The sequence below is a fragment of the Eptesicus fuscus genome, chromosome 2 (assembly GCF_027574615.1).
Source record: "Eptesicus fuscus isolate TK198812 chromosome 2, DD_ASM_mEF_20220401, whole genome shotgun sequence".
NCBI lineage: Eukaryota > Metazoa > Chordata > Mammalia > Chiroptera > Vespertilionidae > Eptesicus > Eptesicus fuscus.
This window is the reverse complement of record NC_072474.1, coordinates 79,683,892-79,701,689: the sequence shown is the minus strand read 5'-3', so window position 1 is coordinate 79,701,689 and position 17,798 is coordinate 79,683,892. Positions and strand designations below refer to the sequence as shown.

Genomic DNA, 17,798 nt, shown 5'->3' with positions numbered 1-17,798 from the left:
TCTTAATTTGTCTTTTTTGAGGGATCTGTCTACTTCATCTAAGTTGTCAACTTTATGTCTTTAAAGTTGTTTGTGTTATCTTTTTTCCTATTTATGTATATAGGGTCTTCAGTGATTGATATGTGTTGTTTCATTATTAATCATAGTAACTTGTGCCATTTTTTGTTCTGTCTGCTAAAGTTTGTCAATTGTAATGATCATATCAAAGAACAAGCTTTTGTTTCACTGAATTTTCTGTGTGTTTTCTATTTCATTGATTTATGCGCTTATCTATATTATGTCTTCCTTGTGCTTGTTTCAGATATGTTTTGCTCATATTTTTCTAAGTTCCTGAGGTGGTAGCTTAGATTATCTTTGTGCCATTTTTTCCTAAAAAATATGCATTTATTACTCTACATTTTCCTCTCAGTACTGCTTTATCAGTATCCTACAAATTTTGATGTTATATATTTTTTATCTTGAATCTTCTTCTCTGCCTGTTTTATTATTTAGATGTGTATTTAGCTTACAAGTGTTCAAAGATTTCCCTGTTATCTTTCTTTTATTGATTTCTAGTTTGATTTCATTTAATCAGAGAACACATTCTGCATGATTTCAATTGATTTAAATTTGATTATGTTTATTATATATTCCAAGACATAGTCTATCATTGTGTGTGTTTTATGGCTCTTTAACAAGAATATGTATCCTGCTGTTTTGTGTTGAGTATTCTGCAATGCTTTTTAGAGCCTCTTGATTGAGTTTTTCTATGTCCTTGCTTATTTTTTTTTTGCAGAGTTATTTTATCGATTATTGAGAATGGGATTTTGAAGTCTTTAACTATAATTGTTGATTTTTCAATATCTTTTTAGTTCTGCCAGATCTTCACATACTTAGAAGCTTTGCTGTTTGGTATAGACACATAAAAGGGTATAGACACATAAAAGGATTGATATATCTTGTTGGATTGGCTCTTTTTTTTATCATTATATAGTGTCCCTTTCTGCCTATAATAACTTTTGTTGCTCTGAAATTGTCTTTATGTTATGTTGATATAGTCAGTACTACTTTTCCATTATTTTACATACACCCTATCTATATTGTTTTCAGTGTTCAAAAGGCAAGGAAAAGGGGAGAACGCTTTTTGGAAACGTTTATAACAATTTGATATTTGTTGTAACATCCAAATGCAAGCTCAGTGTACTTGTTTTGTTGAGAGAGGTATATTTAATAAAAAAAGTGGCCTATATCATTGTATTTAAAAATAATTCTTCATCACAGATTGTCTGTAAAGCACTCACTGGTTTAGAAAATAAAAACAATCCCCTAGTGTTGTGTGATTGTTTTATGTAAGGTTATTTTTGAGAAAATGTGTATAAGTATTTTATAATGTTAAATAAAATGACAGATGTTTTAAAATTCCTTTTTTTTAAGAGCAGGTGTATGTAAATGTGATGGATTCTGTGCTTAAGTTGTGTCTGCTCCATGAATGAGGGTTATTACTTATCAACATTTGTGAGGTAGAGAGTTTGGGGGGAAAAGCTTTGACTGCTAAAGTAGTAAGTCCAAAGCATTCAGATCGATGGGTGGTAGAGCAGTGAAGGCTTTTAATAAACTCTTGTTGAAATATTTTTAATGAGAAACAAATTTTAGGCAAGTCTATCAGTTCAGTTTAGACCAAAATTTTAAAGATATATATTTTTTTACAAACATGAATCATCTAGGCACGGGATGGAAGCTTGTATGGTTTCAATATTCTTCAACTTTTCTGTTGTCCTTATGTGTGACCTTCATTTTCATGTTCGCAAATGGTCACTGTAGTGCCATTCACCATGTTCTGGCTGGAAATGGAGAAGAACAAGAAATAAAAGGCGCGTTTTATTTAAGATTGCTATTCATTTTGAACATTTTCTAGATGTTGCACTCGGCAACTTTTTCTAATATTTTATTCCACGAAAAGATGCCACATATTCTCCCATATCTGAAAGAGTGGAAGTGCAATTTCTTTTTAAGGCAAGCACAGGGCTTTTGCCAAGAGTAAAAAGAATAGGAAATGGATATTGAGTAATCCCCTAGTGGTTTCTGCCATGTTAGTTTTCTGATATTCCACAATTGAGCATATTTCAATCTCTGAACATCTGAACTCCTTTTGTCTTCAGAATGGCAGCAAATTTAGTTAAAATGTTGTTTGGGGATCTGTGTTATTACCTCTGTGTCTTGAGAATTGTCTGATCCTTTGTGTTCTTTTGGTACTTTAGTTTTCCTAGTGATATTTTTGGTGGGGTGGAGGTCTAAGAGTTGTATTCATTGATAAAATGATACAGGTTGATAAATTTTACAAAATAAAAGAACACTGAATTAAAACAGATAATTTGACTAGAGAAATAGCATTCTGTTTAGAAAATTCTCAAAAAGGCCCAATATTTGTTTTGTTCATTTCATGGTCAAATGTTCTATTCCTTCACATTAATTGGTGTTAATGAAACTATTATGGTTCAGTACTTAATTGTATTAACTGTGTTGCATATTCATGCTTTTATGAGGAGAGTTTAAGAAGAGATACACAATTGAATATACAGATATCACCAAGTAAATTTCAAAGGCTTTATAATATATAGGAGAAAGTATTAATTTAATTGAGATATTATTTATATTTTATAGGCTATAAATAGAAATCCTCTGTCATACATTTCAATAGCTTACTTGATTTAGAGTGTGGTTTTATGGTTTTCATGGCTTATAGTTCTCAAAATTTTTAGCTTAGGTGACAATTATTATGTTAAGAATGTGGGTATAATTCATGTATGATATATGCAAATAGCATTATCACTATATTCATTTTGATGTAAGAAGTAAAATATATTTAGATATTTTAAATATTTTTTAACAATCTAAGATCTGGCTGGGAATAACTTAAATAATTAAAAAATTTAAAGCTATTCCTTTCTAGTCTCTTCATTTTTTCTCCCATGATTATCATTTACATTAGGGAGTATTGCTATGTGAATATGCATTAGATTTCCTAATAAGCAATTTTAAAATACTTTGATTTCTGTACATACATGTTTGTTTGTGGTTCTTTGCACATTTTTATCATGATAAATCCTGGAATGATAAAATCATATTTGTACTTGATAAAAGTTTAGAGATTAGTTCACAGTGTCATTTTTACAGATGAGGAAACTAAAGCATGGAGAAATTTAGGGTTGAAAAAGCCACTTATTTGGTGAGATGAATTAGAACTTCATTTTCTAAATCTTTCTTGTGCTATCACCCATCTCAAAGAAGAAATTTGCTCACCAGATGAGAAATTCTACTCTAGTTATTTTGAAATACTATATGGAAGCACCTATATTCAAGTTTTAGCACTGTCTCTTAAGAATTGCATAACCTTCGGCAAGATACTCGTCTGTTATCAGTTTTCTATAACACAGAGAAATGCCAGATTACTAACAAATTCACACAGTTGCTGTGAAGATCAAAAGAGAGGCACGTGAAAAGCACTAGCTATCTAATAATAGTACCAGCAACAAGAATAATTTATATCTCTATGGCACTTTTAGAAAGTACTATTTATTATTGCTCTAGTTCCTTATTGATTTGACCTGCTTACTTTTCTTACATTTTATACAGAGAAATCATGCAAAATATTTCTACATACTGTGATGCTAAATACAAGTAGGAAAAATTACATCATGATCCTAGTGTGATTAAATTTAATTTACAAACATATTAACTTTGAAAATTAAACTTAATTTATATAATTCTTGTGATATATCCTATCAAATAACCAAATGTTAATTAAGTACTTTATGATGCTAGATAATTCCATAAAGGTGATTGGTGCCTGTGAGCCTGAACACCTTGATTGTACTGATTTAAGTACAGTAGCCCACCCTTATTCCTGGTTTTGCTTTCTGAGGTTTCTATCACTCATGGTCAGCTGCCGTCTGAAAATATTAAATGGAAAATTCCAGAAATAAACAATTCACAATGGTAAAATTACATGTTGTTCTGAGTAATATCTGAGAACACAAATTTACCCTTTGTCCAGTGTTTCCACACTATGCACCTGCCTGAGCCTTAGTCACTTAGTAGCCACATGAGCTGTCTCAGTCCTGTTCAACTCACCCTTATTTTACTTGAGAAAGTCCCAAAAGCATAAGAGCAGTGATGCCCACAATCCAAGTATTCCAAATAGAAGCTATAAAGTGCTTTATTTAAGTAAAAAGGTGAGCACCTGACTTAACAAGGAAAAAGTATAGCATGCTGAGGTAGCTAAGAGCTTCTATTCATAAAATTCTAAGGAAGGAAAAATAAATTTTTGCTGGTTTTCCTGTCACATCTCAACTGCAAAAGTTAAGGCCACAGTGTGTGATGAGTTTCTAGTTAAGGTGAAAAAGGCATTACAGTGTGGCTAGAAGGCACGAACAGAAAACGTGTTTCTATTGATGGTAATGTACCGCATCAGAAAGCTGTGAGCTTACAGAGACTTCAGCAACAGACCCTCTGAACCTGGTGACACCAAGCCATTTACTGAAGAAGGGGATGGTTACACAGATTCAGGATTCTCTATATATAATCTCTCTCGATATATAAAATAGAGAAATATGGTCATTAACTGGGACACCGTAATGGGTAGAATGGATAGGAGGAGGTTGCATGCACAGCGTCAGGGGTGGGGTGGCAGGGGCCTCTGAGCGATTGCACTGGGGGAGGGCCTGATCAGCAGCAGCTGCAGCTGCTTCAGGGGCCAGAGAGTGAGGCATGGCCGGACTGGTGTCTCGAGGGTCGTGATTTCGAATCACGTGCTGGGCTCCTAATCTATATATATAAAAGCCTAAGCAACCATTACAACAGGTCGCCATGATGCACACTGACCACTAGGGGGCAGATGCTCAATGTAGTAGCTTCCCCCTGGTGGTCAGTGCACTCCCACAGCCGGCCAATGTCCCGGGGTCACCCCCCCCCCCCCCCCGCGCGCCTACCCATGTAGTCAGTGCACTCCCACAGCCAACATCCCATAGCTGGCCAACCTCCCACGGTCCCTCCCCCTTGGCCAGCCCCGATCGGCCACCGGCCAACCTCCCGCAGTCCCTCTAACTGGCCCTTGGCTCCGATCGGGACTGGGTGAGATGGCCCCGATCGGCCCCAATCGCCGGCCAGGCCGAGGGACCCCACCTGTGCACAAATTTGTGCACTGGGTCTCTAGTAGGTTTATAAAGAATACTGGAAGCTGTACCTGCTGCTGAAGAAGCTGCTGCCACATTTCTAGTAGAGCAGAAGAAATTGATTAAGGAGAAAAAAATCATAATATGTATTGGGTTTGGTACTATCGGTACCATCTGGGGTTTTGGAACATATGTATTCTCTACAGATAAGAGGATAAGGGGGTATCACTCTATCTGTTTTCAATAAGAAAAGATATAACTCGATACTGGGATAAGTATCTCTCATGTTTATAGCTAAATACCATTCACAATGTTTATAATGGAACTGTATTTTATGAGTTTTGATATCAAATTTGGTGGGGGGAGGCCTGGCTAAAACTATTTAAAATTGACAGATAACTAGACAGAGTTTTGAGGTAAAACTATATAGTTTTTCTGAGTTGAGCACCTCTTGATTACTCCCCAAATTTAATGTTTATTTACCAAGCTTATATAGAATTTCTGTACAGCAGGAGTTGAGTATTCTAAGGAGAGGTATCTTGAAGTGGATTGTCAGCCACAGCAGTAAAGCAACTAGAAAAGCAACTTGATCATTTCAGTAAAGAAGCAGATATAGAATTATTAAGATTCTGATAGAGAAGGAATAAGTAAGAGCAGGACTCAGGGACCAGCATAAACAAAGTCAGAGGCCTTGAACTTTCCTGATGTTCCATAGGATGTGAGTCCAATATGGAGATGATTAGCCCGAGATGAACTGAAAGATCTGTTCAGGTTGAATTTCAGGAGTTATTGAATGTCACTGTAGGGCGTTTGGACTTAGGCTACTGCAACACAAAGTCGCCTGAGGCTTGATGAAAAAGCAGGAGCAGAGGATGTCAAATGGCCTGTTTGGCAGCAGCATGGAAGATCATCTAGGAGGCCAAGCATGAGTTTACAAGACCCTGAGCTTGTGGAATGCTAAAAATAGGGAGGAAGGAGATGGTTTTAAGATGTATCTGGAGTGGGTTTAAAGGAATTCAGATGCTTAGATGTGAATGTGATTAGTAGAATTTGGAAGAGGGAGGTCTCCTACGTTATAGCAGGATTTGTAATGTGGCTGACTAGAAGGCCGGTGATATTTTATTATATTGAAATCACAGGGAATTTAACAGCTGGTATTGCTGGCAGAGCAGTCATGATTGTGGGATGCTTCAGATTTGTAAAACCTGCTGAAAATTGGATTGTGTTTGTTGGTGATTAACATTGTTTTGGGAGCAGGGCCAATGTTAACTTGAGATAGAGTTGGGCATGTCGTGTGCACAGTAGCCATAAACCAAAGAAGGATTGCAGAGTATGAACATTTTCTAAAATGGGACTTTGATAAACACCTCCATTTAAAGAAGTAGTAGAGGATGAGGAATTATGGAAGCTGAGAAGGGTCAATATTAATTAGAGATTTAGAAGGAAACGCAGAAGAAGAGGACAAGGTCACAGGAGATACTGTTGAAGAGTATTTTGAGGAAAACAATCCATTTCAAAGGGTACAAAAGTTAGGTCTGAAAAGACTGTCCTGTCTGAAACTACAGATCATATTTAGATACTAAGTGGCAGTATATATGACATCCTGGCCAAGAGTTGACTTGAAAGCATAGGAAATAAAGATGATTGAGGCTTGACAATTTTAAACTGAGACTTAATCAAAGGAAATGGTGTTGCCCTAATGAGTATTTCTAGTAAATGGCAAAGTAAATACTCCTATCTGTATATAAAGAAAGACAATCTTCAAGTTCTTTCTATAGCACCATGTTGTGTCTCTAGGAAAGAAAGTATGGGTAAAAGCAATCTGGAAAGTTAGGTGAAGAAGAATCAAGTATACATTAAGTAATTAGTTAGAGAGAGAAGACCCTTTGGACCATACTCTTCATATATATGTGGGTTGATGTATCATATTTTTTCAGTATATTTCCAGGTACTGCACATGATAATTTTACAATAAATTTAATTGAAATGGATTTTACCCTCACTGCTGTTGTTTAGAGTTGGGGAAAATGATTATGGAGTTTTATCTGCTATTTCTTTTGTCTTTGAATATGTGAGGTAGCTCTATAAATTCTCATGAACACATTTTTGAAAAGCCAATAAATGGTTTTTAAAAGTTTCTGATTTGCAGGCAGTGTGATTTAAGAAATTAGGGCATTAGCTTGCCCAAGTATTGGATAGTCAGAGACTCTCAAACTATTGTAAATTACATTTCAGAAATATGAATGGGAAATAGTCATTTTAATTAGAAAGATACACTTGGAAATGAAGTAATTTAATTCCCTTAGTGAGTGTTTTACTGATTGCTTGAATTTATTTACCACACAAATATCACAGTAAAATAGGTAATTGTGGGGTAGTTTTTAATTAGAAATAATGGCTTGTAAAGTTGAAGTCATGAATCATTTTATCTATACGTTGGCTTAAGTGGCCCTAATAAAGGATGATCGCTTTGACAGCTTTGGAGTATCCTAACTGTATATTTTGTCTTTTAAAACACAACAACATCTGTCTTATATTTCCGTTTATATTCAAAAGCTCTACATCAACAGTGAGGTAAAAAGATAATCAAAATATGAACCTGTGCTTTGGAAACAAACAGGTAATTTTGCCTTTCATCATAACTGAAGCACTTTATAAATTAATAGAAAAATAAGTTATATGGCTACATATTTCTAAATGTAAATGGGATTGGCTGGAAATCAACCAACCTTGTCAAATTTATGAGCATGAGTACAATAGTCTGGCTGATGAGATGGCTTTGCAGGTATGAAGGGTATGCCATTCAGAAGGACACATTGATTTGAGTTAGTTCTTTTCTGTTTGTTTGCATTTAATTATGTCCTAAAAGGATTGGTATGGAGGATAAAATATACATGAACTAGCACTTCTGATTTGCAAAAGTATATCAATGACATTTCAATTTAGAGTGCAACCTCTGCAGGGGAATAAGACTGTGTACATGCAACTTGCATTTATAATATTGACTTCAAATGAAAATTTATTCCTATTTTCACTTAGCCCATATATTTCATTCTTACTGCAATGTACAGGTTAACATTGCTTGTACATAAAACCCACAATCAATAAAACAGATGCAAAAATATATAAAACTTGAAAAAAAGTAAGTACTTAATTTTATTCTTTGTTAGTTCTTAATAAAGGTGGTGCTACTCGATGCCCTTTACGTAGATAACTATGGTTTTAAGAAATTGAAAATATAACTGACTATGTAGAATGACATTTTTTCTTGTGCGTGAACCATCATATTTGCTATGTTAACATCAGAATGTATTCCACCAAGTATTTTGATATTAAAGGTAGCAGAAGTTTAGTGACATTAAAACCTCGAGCTCAGGAAAGCCTCATGGTGGTTATTAAAAGAGTAATGAGTCTTAAATAGTACTTTCATACTCAGCGACTGATAATTCAAATAGTCATTGATTGCCAATATATCTATTCTAATATCTTCTCCTTCCATAATTCTTGGCCTTTCCCCAAAAGTTTGAGCCACAGCCAGTGTAAGATAAACTAGCTCTCCCTTAATTATAAATGACTTGTCATTGTAATCATTATTATCATCACTTGCAACCGAAGACAAGAAGTGGATTGAGGGTGAAGTCTCTGTATAGTTTCTGTTATTTTAATTAAAACAATCTGTCTTTGTGAGGACTCTGAGGTGAATTGCACAGACCATGAAATAAGATCTTAAAGGTTCTTTAAACAATCCCTCTATACACCAAGACCAATAGATGTGAGGGCCATCTGGCAGCAGCAGCTGCCCCCCACCCCCCGCCCTGGCTGCCCCATTTGGCTTCTCTCATTGGATAGTAGGCGCCCCTTCTTTTCAGGGGAAGTTGTCTCTTTAGAGGCCTAACACTCAATAGAAGATGGCCTACTGAGATAGAGGACAACTGTGTTTTGTAAGAGGGCTCACTCTCAGGTAACGACCTGTTTGCTGTCACCTCTAACAAATTCCATTGAAATTAAACCGTTCTAAAGGATTTAGTGTTGCACAGAGAGCAAACCAAATATCAACAAAATTAATTGGAATAGAACAAATTTCTGTTGTAAAATCACCGTATCAGTAATGATTGTGATAGAAAGCAAGAACATTTGAAAAGGCAGGTTAGTATCAAATCTCCCTCATATAGGAAGGAATTTTAAGTCATGTTATTGATGTTAATAATAGCTTATAATATACTTGTGTAATCAAGTCTTATAACTCAAAATTTGTAAAATAACTTAAGCTTTTAATAATTTATCATACTAACAATAATACTTCCCACATAAATAACCATAGATAAGTTAATGAATTTATCCTTGCTGTAGTTTCTTCATAAGTAAAATGAGAAGACCAGTCGTTACTTCATAGTTTTGTTACACAGCAATTGTGTCAATATATGTTGAGTTCAGAAGGATTCTAACGCAAAGTAAGTTAAATATTTGCTATTTTTAAAAATTATTAATAATAGCAAACTGGACCTACGTGGCTTTCCTTTAGCCTTTTGCAAAATCATCTGCTTTGTTTGACCAACCAATCGAGCTTTTCCCTGAAGAATTTGTATAAGACCAAATTCTTGATACTGGCTTATTTCAAGATATAATTGAAATTGCCCTGCCACTTTTATGATTCTGTGAATGTCCTAAATTTTTGTTTATATTAATTATAAAGATAAAAAAAAGCTGACTCTTTAAATCAAGTTAGTTTATCATGTTAACCTAGTTATGACTGTTCTGCCATGGCATATTTATTCCATGCTCATCCATTTTTCCAATTTCATATCTATAAATTACCCATCCTATAATATGATTATAATATAAGGGCAGGCTTTAACTTTTAAAAGACAAGTGAGTCTGATAAATAACAGGTACACTGGATTTTCTCCTAATCTTTTGTATTACAAGTGTCTCATTAATTGGAATACTTTTCTTATGTGTGTTGTTTTCTGTATTTCTGGTACTTCATTTGGAAATAAAGTTATTAATTTCCTAAAGCTCAGGAGCAGGGTCTACTACAATACTAATAGCCATATAAGAGCTATTTTAACATTTAGAAGTGGCAGTACTAGAGCAAAAGGCATTGAATAGAGAAATTAAATGATTTTTTTTCTGTGTTCCAATGACCCCTATACTTTTCAATATGCATTACTTATAACTGGTATTTTCAGTATTTCATATTTATATTTGTATTATGTTCTGGGTTCATTATACATAAAGATCGCAACCCTGGCCAGTTTGACTCAGTGGATGGAGCGTTGGCCTGTGGACTGAAGAGTCCTGGGTTCGATTCAGGCCAAGGGCATATGCCCAGATTATGGGCTCGATCCCCAGTAGGGGTTGTGCAGGAGGTAGCCGATCAGTGATTCTCTCTCATCATTGATGTTTCTGTCTCTCTCTCTCCCTCTCCCTCTCTCTTCCTCTCTGAAATCAATAAAGATAAATTTTTAAAAAAAATCTCAGCTTGTGTATGTTTCCCATTTGAATGGCCCACAGTAGATTGTCACTTATAGGATCTTAATAAAAGTTTGTTAGATATAATTATTAATTTATACATAGTATATAAGATGTTCAGATTTTTTAATAGATGGCGAAATGTTTACAAAGGCATGACTTTTGATAATTTGTCACTTCAGGATTGTGAATAGAATTTCATTTAAATTAATGTATCAAGTCACCTCTCTTCCTACTAATGCTAGAACTTCTCTGTTGCCAAATACGATGAATAATTTCTAGCCTCATCTTACTTAAGTCTCAGTAGTATTCAAAGCATTTAATGACTCACTTTTTTTTCCTGAAACCCGTTTTATTTTTTAATGTGATGAACCAAGTCACGTCTCTTGCATTTCCTTTTTAGTTGTAGGCAATGCCATTTGATTTTCCTCCTTTATCTGTTTGCTGAGCTCAATGCTTTGCTTTTCTGTCCTACCTGACCTCTTATATTTCTATTCTGTAAATACTGACTCTTATGTCACTGACTCAAATTTAGATCTTTATGGACTTTTTTTTTTAGTTCCAGACTTATATTTCAGCTTAACATATCAATTTGGATGTCTCCAGAGGCTTCTCAAAGTTAACATTTTCAAAAAGATTAAAAAAACCCAAAACTCCACTGTTCAGACTTCCATCATGCCCCAAACTACTGACTCATTCTTGAAAGCTCAGTCTTGCTCATTCCAGTAGCTATTCCTTCATCAGGTCTTATTAATCCGACTCTCCAAAATATGTCTCAAATGAATCCCGTATTGTTTTCCGTATTTCTAAATATCATCTACTTAGTTTTCTGATTCAGTCTTCTTCACTAGAATGTAAGCTTCTTAATGGCTGGGATTAGATATGTTTTGGTTCTTGTCATCTTTCAAGTGATTAGTCCAGTATCTGGCTCCCATAGGTATTTGTGGGATGAATAGATTGATTGGGGCTTCCTGGAGGAGTTTCTTCTGCAATACCTGATAAATGATACCTTGATAGGAAAAGTGCTGGCCAATCTTGTACTAATTGACTCTGGTATTGTTTCAGGTAAATTCAAATGACCTTTTCTTTTTTTAAAAAATATGTTTTTATTGATTTTAGAGAGGAAGGGAGAGGGAAGAGAGAGATAGAAACATCAATGATGAGAGAGAATCATTGATCAGCTGCCTCCTGCATGCCCCCTACTGGGGATCAAGCCTGCAACCCGGGCATGTGCCCTTGACCGGAATCAAACCCGGGACCCTTTAGTCCTTATACCCAACATTTTGATACTAATATTATATTCTTTCTGTAAGCACTCCAAAGTGGAGTGATAAGGCAAATGTGCCCTCAGTGGTCATACCTTATGACCGAGTGGAAATAAGGTATGAATATTTTAATACCCTTTTTAGGAATTTGCATGCAAAAATCCATACAAAAATATAAAACTGTCTATAGGTATTTGAATCACTCTATCACTTTTGCAATTACCCATTTCCTTTCCTTTAGAGTACTAAGTTTTATCAGAAAGGAACATTTTTACTTATGTTGTACTTTTGTCTATTTGTTGTATTGACTGGGCTCGATAGGTGACTTGTTTGTCTTCACTACTTTGTCCCAGCATCAGCTATAATATCTGGAACTTGATAAATAATAGTTGAATTAAGTAATCAATTAAGCAACAACATGTAATGTTAATATCCTAAGACAGTGCCAACAGATATGTTTCTCTCATTCACTTGGTATTAAATTCAAGGAAAGAGGAACCCAGGAGAAATATATCGAGCTAAGTAAATTATACTATACTAGTTAATTATACTATACTATACCATAAATTATACTATACGGATTCATGCACATTGAAAGGAAATTAATTAGAAGGTGGCCTGGGCTAGATGGGCCAGACACACCCTGGAGCCAACCTCCCACGGTTCCTCCCCATCGTCTGCAGAGTAAGCGGGGTTCTTCCGGTAGGTGGGGTCCCTCAGCCTGGCCTGTGAGGATCAGGCCAACACTGGCTCTCCAACATCCCCCAAAAGGTCCTGGAGTGTGAGAGGGCCCTCCACAAAGTTGCTGTCGTACAGGGTGTGGAACGCAAACACAAGTGTGCAGTAAACCAGATTCTGGGCCAACAGTGCCCCAGCAAGGACATAACCCACGGCCGAAGGTGTAATCATGCAGCCGCGAGGATCCTGGCTCCCTCCTCTCTGGTTTTGGGGTGTGTCAACCGAGAACCTCCGCTGCCAATCCACTGCAGCTGGGCAGCTCCTGCATTGAGTGTCTGCCCGCTCGTGGTCAGTGCACGTCATAGGGACCAGTCGGACAGTCAGACACTTATCATATTAGCCTTTAATGTTATATAGATAGCAAAATCAAGATACTTGTGAAAGCATCTTTTTGTTGTAGTATAGTGTTCAATTAAAACTTCCTGATTTGTCCTGCATTTGGTAGGGAACCTTCTCTACAAATGTACCTGTGACGTATTAACTCTGAGGTGGCTATACTTAGAAATTATTGAAAGAGTAAAATAGACTTTAGGAAGTTGAAAGGCAGTATTTGATAAGAACAACTTATTCTTACACTTAGCTTACACTTCTGTCAAGATCTGGTCTCAAGTACTGTTTCAGAGTGACCCCTGTATAAATCATAGGTGACATTTTTCTTGTTAAGGAAATAGATAGAAATAGCATATTTGCTGAACTTTTTTGTCTAAACAGCTTTCTTATTTATCTTAAGACTAGCGGCTCAGTGCATGAAATTCATGCACTGGTAGGGTCCCTAGTGGCTGGCAGTGGCTGCCCAGGTACTCCCTCCCTTCCCCCAGCTGCTAACTGCTGACCAGGGCCTCCCTCCCCCCAGCCTCCTGCCGCCGGCCAGCCCCGCCCCCTGGTGAACTCCTTGAAGAACTCCCAGTCCAGGGGACAATTTGCATACTATGCTTTTATTATATAGGATGACCCTTATAAGTTTTCAGGAAAATCTACTTTTTCTTTCTTTTTTACTCATCCTATACATTCACCTCTTTTTCTTTTTATTTCCTTACCTCTCATACACATATACATATACGTGGATATACACATATGTAGGTTTAATGTGCATACACGTGTCAAATGCAATTAAATTATTGCAGTTTTATCTATAGCCACCAATGATGTATCTGTCCTAGACAGTATTTCTTTTCATATAGGTTTATGGTTCTTGCATTTAGATTTTTTTTTTTTCACAATTCACTTGGAAACTGATAAATTTTAGAAGAAAGACTTAGTAATTGGGCTGCTCAAGTCATGTAACAGGTGATTCAGAGACTATTTATAAAGCACCATCTGTTGTCTCAAGGGGCTTTTCAGATTTACCAGCCATGCCAGTAGATGCCTTACAGTTTGTGAGTGGCTTTTCTTAAGAGAGCATAATGAGTGTGATTTTATGAGTATAACATCTGCAGATGGTGGAATATTTAGTTACTATTTGAAAAGTTTAAGATTGAAATATCTATAATCTATCTCAATACGTTGTCTTTAACACAGGATGTTCTACTCATTTCTCCTATCATGATTTGTATTATGCTGTGTTATCCTGATTCTCATCATTCCTTGTTCTCTCCTTTTTTTCTCTTCCTAATTAATAGTAGTGGAGGTGATGATGATGATGATGATGATGACAATGGTGATGACAAGAACAGCAACAATAATAGAATTGCAGTTCTATTTTTGAGGTCCTAATATGTAACAAGTCATGTGCTATTTAATTTAAACACTATTCTATTTGATCCTCACAGCATTTCAAGACAGATGTTAAATTATTTGTCCAACATTATGTAACTGATAAATAGTAAAATGAATGTTTGAATTAGCTAATGTTTCCTGCTTTTTGTACTTTATATTTCTTGTCAGACTGATATATTCTCCTTGCATCAATTTTCATCTCTTTGTAGCTAATTCTTAAACTGATACTTACAATCCCATATCTCTATATCTTCCAACTTCTAACCTGTATCTGCAAATGTCTGCTTAATGCCTCTGCCTGAAATATTCTAGAAATAGAACTGTCTTCCTACCAGTATTTACCCTACATCTTTCTTGGTTAATATTTTCATTATCATTTTAAGTATCCAGACTCATATCATTTTCTTTATTTCTGTTCTCTCTTTCAATTGCTATCTACAGTATCCCACAGATGCATAAAATTCTATTAAGTATCATTGCTATTCAAAATATTCTGCAAATAGCCTTACAAATTACTCCTACATTTTACTGCTGCATAATATTTCTGAAATTATTATATAGATTCTCTTCAGACTCTAACAGTCTTTATTGCTTACATATTGTACAAAAAGAAATATAGAATGCCTTCTTGGTATTCACTATTTTTTTATAATTGCATGCCAACAAATATTGGTTACATCCAGAAATCCCCACAAATTATAAACTTTATCAGGTTAAGTAACTTTTTTTATTATTTACTAGAGGCCCAGTGCATGAAATTCATGCACAGAGGGGGATTGTCCCTCAGCCCATCCTGTACCCTCTCCAATATGGGACCCCTTGAGGGCAGTCAGACATCCCTCTCACAATTCAGGACTGCTGGCTCCCAACTGCTTCCCTGCCTGCCTTCCTGATTGCCCCTAACCGCTTCTGCCTGCCAGCCTGATCTCCCCTAACCACTCTGCTGCCAGCCTGTTTGCCCCCAACTTCCCTCCTCTGCCGGCCTGGTCACCCCTAACTGCCCTCTCCTGCAGGGTTGATCACCTCCAACTGCCCTCCCTTCCAGGCCGGGTGCCTCCCAACTGCCCTCTCCTGCTGGCCATCTTGTGGTGGCCATCTTGTGTCCACATGGGGGCAGGATCTTTGACCACATGGGGGCAGCTATATTGTGTGTTGCAGTGATGATCAATCTGCATATTACTCTTTTATTAGATAGGATAGAGGCCTGGTACAGGGGTGGGGGCCAGCTGGTTTGCCCTGAAGGGCGCCCCGGATCAGGTGGGGGTTCCCTAGGGGCGTAGGGCGGCCTGAGCAAGGGGCCTTGGTGGTTTGCAGGCCGGCCACGACCCCTGGCAACCCAAGCAGAGGCCCTGGTATCTGGAATTTATTTTCCTTCTACAATTGAAACTTTGTAGCCTGGAGCGGAGCCAAGCCTGGGGCTCCCTCCGAGGCCGGCAGCCATTTGTGTTGGGGTTATAATTGAAACTTTGTTGCCTTAAGCGGGTGGGCCCGGCCAGGGTGTGCGGAAAGCTTTGCTTCCCCTGTTGCCGGCGGCAACCCTGGCCTGCTCTCTCAAGCTCCGTTCTGCCACCATTCTGTTTAAATTTGTTTACCTTCTATAATTGAAACTTTGTAGCTTGAGTGGAGGCTTAGGCCTGGCAAGGGCAGGCAGAAAGCTTGGCTTCCTCTGTTAGCTAGGAAACCTTGCTCTCTGTGGCTATAGCCATCTTGGTTTGGATTAATTTGCATACTCGCTCTGATTGGATGGTGGGCGTGGCTTGTGTGCGTGGCTTGTGGATGTGTCGGAGGTATGGTCAATTTGCGTATTTGTCTATTATTAGATAGTATTATGGTGTCTAAGCCCTTGTTCATGACTCTTTCATCTCCCTTGTATATTCTGTTCTCCCTACACCATTATTAACTGTCTTCCTGAAATCTTCCTTCATTCTGTTTACATAACTTTTCCCAATGGAAGCAAGGAAACTTTTTCTTGACTGGATGGACCATGCCTGATGTGGCCTCTCTTGTTTTTGTTGTAGATATTCAATAAATATTTATTGAATTTAACAAACCTGATTCAAATTCTAAGCTTGGCTATTGAGATATAGATAATGTTGTAGTTATCCATTCACTTGAAGTACAGTTTTTGCTTGAATCATATTGATTTTGGTATTGATTTTGATTATGACTTCATTAGTTTAATATGCTTTCTTTGAATACATAGTATAGTTCAAGGTGATGTCCATAATATCCTTGTTTAAAAATTGAAAAGATTTTTATGCTACCCTGTGAAAATTATGAATAACTAGAGGCCCAGTGCATGAAATTCATGGATGGAGGTGTGTGTTCCTAAGCCCAGCCTGCACCCACTCCAATCTGGGACCCCTCGAGGCATCGGGCCTAAATGGGCAGTTGGACATCCCTCTCACAATCCAGGACTGCTGGCTCCCAACTGCTCGCTTGCCTGCCTTCCTGATTGCCCCTAACCGCTTCTGCCTGCCAGCCTGGTCACCCCCTAACCACTCCCCTGCCAGCCTGATTGATGCCTAACTGCTCCCCTGCCATGCTGATTGCCCCTAACTGCTCTCCCCTGCAGGCCTGGCCACCCCTAACTGCCCTCTCCTGAAGGCCTGGTCACCCTAACTGCTCTCCCCTATAGGCCTGATCCCCCCTAACTCCCCTCCCCTGCAGGCCTGGTTCCCCCCAACTGCCCTCCCCTGCAGGCCATCTTGTGGTGGCCATCTTGTGTCCACATGGGGGCAGCCATCTTGTGTTGGAGTGATGGTCAATTTGCATATTACTATTTTATTAGACAGGATAGAGGCCTGGTACATGGGTGAGGGCTGGCTGGTTTGCCCTGAAGGGTTCCCGGATCAAGGTGGGGGTTCCCTTGTGGCGTGGGGCGGCCTGGGCAAGGGGCCTATGGTGATTTGCAGGCTGGCCATGCCCCCAGCAACCCAAGCGAAGGCCCTGGTATCTGGGATTTATTTATCTTCTATAATTGAAACTTTATAGCCTTGAGCAGAGGCCAGGGCGGGCGGGAAGCTTGGTTTCCTCCATCGCCAGGAGCAACCCAAGCCTCCTGCTCTCTCCAGGTCTGTGGCTGCCACCATTTTTGTTGGGTTTTATTTATCTTCTATAATTGAAACTTTGTAGCCTTGAGCAGAGGCCAGGACTGGCCAGGGCAGCGGGAAGCTTGGCTTCCTACATTGTTGGGGGCAAACCAAGCCTCCTGCTTGCTCCAGCTCTGTGGCTGCTGCCATATTTGTTGGGTTAATTTGCATATTTGCTCCTAATTGGCTGGTGGGTGTGGCTTGTGGGTTTAGCGGAGGTACGGTCAATTTGCTTGTTTCTCTTTTATTAGATAGGATAGTTTCAACTAAAGAAATAATTTGAATTCCAGGGAGCAAATAGTTTCTTCATTAAAACTAAAAATATTTTATTTTATTCCTTATACAGTATTACTAAGTCAGTAAAA

General features: G+C 37.7%; 1 long non-coding RNA gene across 2 annotated transcripts in view; it reads left to right on the top strand.

Annotated features, from left to right (window-relative positions):
* LOC129152001 (uncharacterized) overlaps nt 1-14,401 on the top strand; it is a 213,399-nt gene extending 198,998 nt beyond the window's left edge. For both annotated transcript variants that reach the window (XR_008558712.1, XR_008558714.1), the window contains exon 3: nt 14,245-14,401. This is a non-coding gene — a long non-coding RNA (uncharacterized LOC129152001). The remainder of the gene's footprint in view (nt 1-14,244) is intronic.
* Nucleotides 14,402-17,798: the final 3,397 nt, after the last annotated feature.